General features: G+C 41.2%; 1 pseudogene; it reads left to right on the top strand.

Moving 5' to 3' along the window:
• Positions 1-1,279: 1,279 nt before the first annotated feature.
• LOC102845900 lies at positions 1,280-4,467 on the top strand (annotated as a pseudogene).
• The last annotated feature ends 4,099 nt before the right edge of the window (positions 4,468-8,566 follow it).

Below are 8,566 nucleotides of genomic sequence, written 5' to 3'. Positions count from 1 at the left end.
AGTATTGGAGATTTTAGTAGAACTAATAAGACTGCACCATATTGAAGTATGTAGAGGAAAGGAAAAGAGAGGAGAAAATTTCCCAGTGTCATTTTCCCCACCTGGTTACCTTCTGCCTTTCCCTTGATCCTATGTGTGTTTGCCTTTGCTTTCTTTTTGGCTCAGTTTCTTCAAATGCAATGGTAGTTTTATAAGAAATAAACTAGTTCGCTCCCCTCTCTGAAAAGAAAAAAAAATTCCTTCATTGGTATACAATTCCCCTATCCCTCCCCCCCCCAAGTACACATCTCTATGCAACCTTAATTCTGGATTCCTGTGCTAACCATAATACTCAATCAAGTTATGAACTTTTAAAGAATCTCAATACAACAATAAGAAGGTGGTTCATTTGTTCCAGCATCAGCTGTTCAGTTTCACTTCTCTACATGGTCTCTGTGAGACAGAATGGTGAACCAAGAGGACGAATAGAAAGGCTCTGACTGAGTAGTCTGTGGAAAGTTCTTATTTATTTTCCAGAAGTTTCTAACAGGATGTAAGTCATCATGGACTCACCCTTGGCAAGTTCAGGAAATAACGTGTGAATGCTTAACAGCTTAATGAATTAAATTTAAAAACTTTGGACCTTTGTAAGTTTTTTTTTCTTTTCGTGTTAAAATATAAAAGAAAAAGAGACACATGGACAATTACATTATTTCTCCTCCCTGTCCATGCATATTTAGCATAATTCTTCCCCTCTAATGTTGAGGCTGTGAAAATATTTGATGCATACTCTCTGGATAAAAGGAAATGAGACTCACAGTTGACCAAGTTATTCAGAAAAAAGGCAAGTCCGAAGTAGTTGTCTGAACAGAACAAAGAAATTGCATGGTTTAAAAATCAGACAAGCCATGCGTCAGGGCTTTATCTTTTCTCCATACCTATTGAATCTGCTGAGCAAATCATTTGAGAAGCTGAACTGTATGAAGAAGAATGTGATATCAGGATTGGAGGAAAATTAATCACCAACCAGAATGCTCCTTAAAGCAATGATATTGAGACTTCCTCTTACACGTTGTGTTGTTGTTAGGTGTTGCTGAGTCAAGAATGACTCACAGCAACCCTATGAACAATAGACCTGGAATTTGTCCTATCCTGTGACATCCTCAATGGCTCTGACACACGTGAGCCTTTTGCTGCAGTCATTGTTTTTACCCATCTTGTTGAGGTCTTCCTCTCTTTGGCTGACTCTCCACCTTTCTAATCATGCTGTCCTGTCCCAGACACAGCTTCTTTTAGCAACATGCCCGAAGTAGGAGAGAAGACGCTTTGCCATCTTCGCCTTTAAGAAGCACTCTGCCTGAACCTTCTCCAAGATTTATCTTATTTGTTATTTTGGCCGTCCAGGGACCTCTGGTGGCCTAATAATAAGCAGCTGTGCTGCAACCCTAAAAGCACATGGTTCAAATCCACTAGCTAGTCCACAGGAGATAGATGGGAAATCTGTTCCTGTGCAATTTACTGCTTCTGGAAACCCACTGGAGGATCAGCTATTTGTTGGTTACGACTTGATGGCACACAACCACAACATGGAATATTCATTACTCTTCTCCAACACCACAACTCAAAGGCATCCATTCTTCTGTCATCCTTATTCATTGTCCAGCTCTCAGATGCATAACAATTGTTTGGAAAGACCATGGACTGAATTGACACACATTGTTCTTCAAATTGAAATCATTGCTCATCAGTATTTTGGCGAGATTCCTGACAGCAGGCTTACCCAATGCAATATATCTTTTGATCTCCTGATAGCTGGTACCAAACATGTTGATTGTTGATCCAAGAAAAACGAAATAATTTCCAACATCAATCCTTTTTCACCTATTATTTTGCCTATCTGCCAAGTGGTGAGGATTTTTGTCTTCTGGACCTTGAAATGAAATCTATATTGAAGGCTGTAGTCCTTATCTTCTGCAGCAGATACTTCAAGCCCTCCTCACTTAAGCAAGCCAGGTTGTGTTCATAATGCCACTTGTTGATTAGTCTCCCTCTGATCTGGATGCTATATTCTTTTTCATATAATCCTCCTTCATGACTTAACTGCTCACCATGCAGACTGAATAAATATGGAGAAAGGATACCTCAGTGGCCTGCACTCTTCTTGACTTTTAAACTAGGTAATTTTCCTTTGTTCTGTTTAAATAGTAATGGCTTCTTAATAGTTTCACATGAGCACACTCAAATGTTCTGGGATTTCCATTTATTTTTCATTATTAGCCATAGTTTGTTATGACTCACACAATCAAATGTCTTTGCATAGTCAATAAAACACAAATTGACATTCCTCTGGCATTCTCTGCTTTCATTCAGGATCCATTTGACGTTAGCAGTGATATCCCTGGCACTGAGGCCTCTTCCAAATCCTGCTTGAACTTCTAGTAGCTCCCTGTTAATTTATTGTTCTAGTCATTTTTAGATGACCTTCTGCAATATTTTGCTTGCATGTGATATTGATGGTATTGTTTGGTAATTTTCACATTCTATTGGGTCACCTTTCTTGAGAATAGGAACAAATCTGATTATCTTCCAGGGAGCTCTAGTGGCCTAGTGGCAAGAAGTTGCACTGCAATCCTGAAGGCATTCAGCCCACAGTTCAAATCCATCCGCTGCTCCGTGGGAGAAGGATGGGCAATCTCCTGTGCAATTAACTGTCTCTGAAAACATGCCAGAGGGTCAGCCATGGGTCAGTTCTGACTCGACGGAACACAGGAACAACCACATGGACATCTTTCAGTCAGCTGGCCAGGCAGCTGTCCTCCAAGTTTCCTGGCTTAGACCAGTGAGCCTGTCCAGGCTTGCATCTGTTAGCTGAAACATTTCAATTGGTATCCTATCAATTCCTGGAGCCTTATTTTTTGAGATTGCCTTTAGTAAGGCTTGAGCTTTCCTTTTTATTACCACTGACACTTGTGCACATGGAACTTCTGGAATTTTTCAGTGGACCAGTACTTCTTGGTACAGTGATTCTGCGTATGTATCCCTTCTATCTTCTTTTTTCTTTCCCCCCCTTCCTTCTTCTTTTGATGTTTCCTGTACCTTTCAAGATCTTGCATATTCATCTTACATACTTTGGGCATATTCTCAAGATGAACCATTCTTGGAAAGAAACATCACTGGGGAAGATCACTGGGTCCACAAAATAAAGAAAGGCCCTCAATGGGATGGATTGGCGTAGTGACTCTTATAATGGGTACGAGCATGTCAGAGGACATGAGGATGATGCAGGATAGGGCAATGTTCAGATCTACTGTTCGTGGGGTCACAGTGAGGGGTAGGCAACTGGATGCTATCAAATAACAAAGGAGAGTTGATGTATTAAAACGATAGTGTTGGCCAAGAATATTCACTATGCCAGGGACTTCAGAAAGAACAAGCAAGTCTGTGCAAGTGCAACTGGAGTGCTCCTTGGATGGTATATGGAGAGACTTTGTCTCACATATTTTGAACATGTTATTAGATGGGGACAGTTCATAGAGAGAAAGACATCATTAATAAAATAGAGCTTTACAGGGAAAGTAGAAGAGCCTTGAGGAGATGGATTAACACACTGTCTTGGCAATAGGCTAAAATGGAAATTATTATTAGAAGCTGGTACTCTACTGGGAAGGGCTTTGTTTTGTTGTATATAGGATTACTATGAATAGGAACCAATACAGGATTGGAAAGGCGAGTAATAATGCAAAAGAGAAAATAGCACATAAAGGAAAGCGAAAGCAGAGATAGAAAATAAGGGCCATTCAGAAAAACAAAAAGTAGTGTGTTCTCTATCTAAACCCATGCCCAGAGGAAGGTCTTCAGAGAACCTACAGGTCAAGGCTCACAGACTCACCGCCATCAACCAGGACAGCAGCATCTGCCAGATCCCCAGTGACCCTTTCTTAGTTTCTACTGATGGTCCTGGTGGCGCTGGGCTGCAACTCCATCTGCTGTCTAGGCTGTGAGCTGCCTCAGAACCATATCCTGGCTGACAGAACCTTGACAATTCTGCAACAAATGAAGAGGATTGATCCTTCCTATATTGTCTGAAGGACAGAAAAGAGTTTGGATTTCCGCAGGAGGAGATTAAAGGCCACAAATTCCTGAAAGTTCAAGCCATCTCTGTCCACCATGACCCAATCCAGCAGATCTTCAACCTCTTCCACAGACAAAGTACATCTGCTGCTTGGAATGAGACCCTTCTGGATGACCAGCAGCTGAACTACCTGGAAGTCTGTTTGATGCATGAGATGAAGGGAGAAGAAATCTCTCCAATAAATTTGCCCCCTAGACTGGCCATGATGAAATACTTCCAGAAGATCACTCTCTATCTGACAGAGAAGAAATATAGCCCCTGTGCCTGGGAGATCATCAGAAATAATGAAACCTTTCTTGGCATCAACAAACTGGCAAGAGAAACTATGAAGAGAGCAAGGCAACCTGGTTCCATAAACAGGTGTCTTATCTCCTAGTTTGTTATATCATGTTTGCACATTCCAGCCATTTTAAAGACTCATTTTTCTACAATCAACAATCAGGATTTGAATTGGACTTATCTACTGTGTTTTTACTCGACAACATATAACAATACTGGCATTTTGAAAAGTATTAAGCAATATGGTGTTCCACCGCATGGTTACTTGTTCCATCCAGATTGTGATACTGATATATCTATTTATCAATTAAAAAATGTATTTATTTACATATTCCTATGTTTAACTTCTTTTTTTACACCCTATCATCAGTCACTTTTTACACTGTGTATAAAATCATGGCTTACTTTATTTCATTAATGTACTATTTCTGTGGTCATTAAAATTTTATGATTGAAAATATCTTAGATTTCCTTTTTAGAAAGGAAGCTCCAAACCTGACTGTGTACTTAATTAAAGAACAGGTGACATAATTCATTTGTTGTCATGTGTGATAGTGAAGCCAGAACCTAACTCATAGCGGATTCTCCAGTGTATATTCAGAGCCATTAAATCACATGGGAGAAAATTATTCATCTTTCTTCATCAGAGCACCTGGTGGCTTCAAGTCACTTACCTTTTGTTTGGCAGTGTAACTCCTTACCTACTAAGCCACAGCCATCCTTATTACACAAGTGTCCATCACATGTCCCTCAAGTATCATAAGCTCTTCTCACAAAAGTTTTTATATTCTCTCTTTCTCCCCGCCTGCCCACCTGCCTGCCTGCCTTCTTTCTTCCTTCCTTCCCTTCTCTCTCTCTCCGCCCCCCTCCCTCCCTCCCTGCCTTGTTTTCTTTATGGATAGTATTCTTGATGCCATCTCAAAACTTGTCTGGTCTTCAGTCTATATTGATAAATGCATCAACTCTATTATTGAGTTGGTTTTAAATTCACGTGGGATGGACTCAAGGTCCTATTTTGGTCTTATGGATTATTTTTCATTTTCTTCAGCTTCACTTTGAACTTCTATATGAACAATTGATGGTATATTCCAACACTGACCTTGTTCTGATTGAAAACAAGCTTCTCCACCTTCTCTCTTAAATTATTGATTTGATTTCTGTGTATTCCATGTGTACAGTTGGAGTTTATTAAAAGAAGGTATTTGTAACTGCTACAACAGCATGCAAAATCATATCTAAACACACCCCCTCCATGTACAAAAATTTCCAACCTCAGGGTTTATTTTCCTATTATTAATTCTTTTCTTTATTTCTAACTTTTGCATTCCTATCGCTAGTTAATATTCATGAATAATAAATTTCAGAAAATAAAAGTTGGTTGCAATCTTCAACTTATTTGTTTTGGCTTCAGTAGTTGGTGAATAAATTTGAAAACTTGCACCCACGGGTTTTCTTTGTATGCGTAGGAATATCATCCTGTCCATGACAGGATTACACTTCAGGGTAGATCTTGAAATGTTCTTTTTGATGAAAACTGTAACATCATTCCTCTTCTACTTGGAATTCCCAAACAGAGTTGATTATGTGATTGCTTGATTTAAAATGGTCATATAAGTCCCTTTCTCCATTTCAGTTCACTAATGCCTGATTAGCTCTGGTAGGACGAGGAATTGTGGCCTAGTGGCAGGCAGCTGTGCTGTAATCCCAAAGGCATGTGGTTTGAGGCCACTGGCTACTCACTGCCTCTGATAAACCCACCAAAACCTGCCCATGACCCTACAGTCCACAACAACAACGCCTAGGATACCAATCTTTATATATTTCCTTTCCTTTTTAAAAACTTACATCTTTTCCTAAGTCCACAGTTCATTCATTCCACTTCCCAGTCATTAAGGGATGTTTGTAGCTGTTTCTTCATCACTCTGAGTTGTGCCACACGAGTAACTGACTCTCCTTTGTTGAGTGAACGCTACTCTGTTCACACCGTTTAAGTCGACTCTACTCTGAGGAGGCAGCTGTTCCCCAGGCATGGCTTGAGTGCCCTCCAATCCGAGGGGCTCCTTTTCCAGCACTTCAGCTGAACAAGTTCTGCTTCTAGTCACAGTATTTCAAGTGCCTATTATTTCTCTGTAAATGTTCATTAAAATTATTTAAAAAATAAATTTTATTTTTAAAAAAAGTGTATGGCCAGGTCTACTCCGTCATCTGTCTCAGTCAGGCAACTAACTCGGCTGGAACCTGTCCACTATGAGCGCCCTGTGGCTTGTGAAACACTGCTGGTCAAGCTGTCAGCACCAGAGCTTAGAGGAAGCCACACCACAACATCACCAACTGTCAGACAAGCGGTGGTCATTATGCATTAGGTACTCGTCACTGCTCATCTGGATACCTGACACCCTCCCCTCTTTCCCAATCCCGTTCTTCCAGCCCCTATCACAGTACTTTCCTTCTGCAACATAAACATCCACACATGTTCTTTCACTCCTCATCAAGCTGCTCGGTGCACTCATACAGCTGCTTCTTGTTCCTCTGCGGTTTCTGCTTCTCAATGTTCCCTTCTGTGTCTAAAGCCACCAACTGAAAACACAAGTTGGAAATGAGGTCATCTTTCGGTTGTAACAATGTGACCACTACCTTTGCTTTTCAGTGTATTTCAACTCATGGTTCCCTCTGGGTTTCAGAGAGTGGTTTCCCTGTGTCACAGAGTGGGGATTTCAAGGCTGTGTGACCTTTGAGAAACAGATCATTAGGGCCTTGCTCGTGCCACGCAGGATTTCCTCATGTAACCCCATTGCTTTGGAGTCAATTTCAACTCAAACAGCTTTTTACGAATGACCCCTAGGGCTCCCAAGGCTCAGGTCTTTACAGAAACAGACTGCCACATCTTTCTCTCATGGTGGGGCCAGCAGGCTCCCTTTGTGGGCCTCTTGGTTTGCAGGCATGCTCCTAAACTCTGTGCTGCTAGGACTTTGTAGAACTATATCTATGACCTCTTTTTAATTTTAATACCATCGGGAAAATCTGCTGTCAGGGACATTTCCAGAGTACTGAGGAGCAATACTGTCAGTCTAGAGACTAAGGTGCGCCTGGTCTGGGCCATGGTCTTTGCAATTATTTGCTATGCATCAGAAAGCTGGACAATGACCAGGGAGGATAGAAGGAGAATTGATGCCTTTGAGCTATGGTACTAGAGAAAAGAATTGAATATACCGTGGACTGCTTATACCATGGAATATACCATGGGAAACAAACAGGTTCATCCTTGAGGGGATGAAACCAGGCTGCTCCTTGGAGGCAAGGATTTTGAAGCTCCGTCTGACATACTTTGGGCATGTTGCAAGTCCTTGGAGAGGGATATCATGCTTGGGAGGGTGGAGGGACAGCACAAGAGAGGAATACCCTGGATGAGATGGATTGATTCATGACAGGGGTAATGGGAGTTGGTGTGACAGAGACAATGAGGTTGGCTCAGGATAGAGCAGGGTTCAGAGCTGTTGTACATAGGATCGCTATGAGACCCAAGTGACTCAGTGGCACATAACAAAAGCAACAACATTGTTGATGTAGTTCACAGAGAGTTTTACTGCAAATGCAAAGGTGATGCCTCTCTGGCAGTTCGAATCGCACAGCAGCTTCACAGGGGAAGGATGGGCCATCTCCTCCAACGTGATTTATAGCCTTGAAACACCTGCTGTAGGATCAGCTATGAGTCAGTTTTGACTTGATGGCAATGAGTAATAGTAGTAATAGTAGTATTATTAGTAATATATTCTATAGGTAGTGTCACAGCATGCAATATACTGGCATTGTTGAAAGAAATGAAGAGGAGGGAAGAGAAATGTCAAAAGATTTACTGTGAAAGTGTGGGCTGGAGTTCTTTTCTAAACTACATCAGGAGCTTCAGTGTCTTGAAAACATGGACGCAGACACTGACTGTTAAGTTAATAGATTCAGGAAGAGGAAAGATGTTGTTGTTAAATGCCTTAAAGTTGACTACAACTCATAGTGACCCTATGATGGATCTGAACCCTGCCCTGTCCTGTGCAATCCTGACGATCTCTGACACACTCAAGCCCATTGTTACAAACACTGTCTATCCATCTCAATGTCAAGAAGACAGAGATGCTCACCACTGGACCAACTGGTAGCATCAGGATGGATGGCGAAGAGATTGAG

Source organism: Elephantulus edwardii, unplaced genomic scaffold, assembly GCF_000299155.1.
Source record: "Elephantulus edwardii isolate Elephantulus edwardi_28Jun2011 unplaced genomic scaffold, EleEdw1.0 scaffold00014, whole genome shotgun sequence".
Lineage (NCBI taxonomy): Eukaryota > Metazoa > Chordata > Mammalia > Macroscelidea > Macroscelididae > Elephantulus > Elephantulus edwardii.
This window is presented reverse-complemented; position numbering and strand designations above follow the sequence as displayed.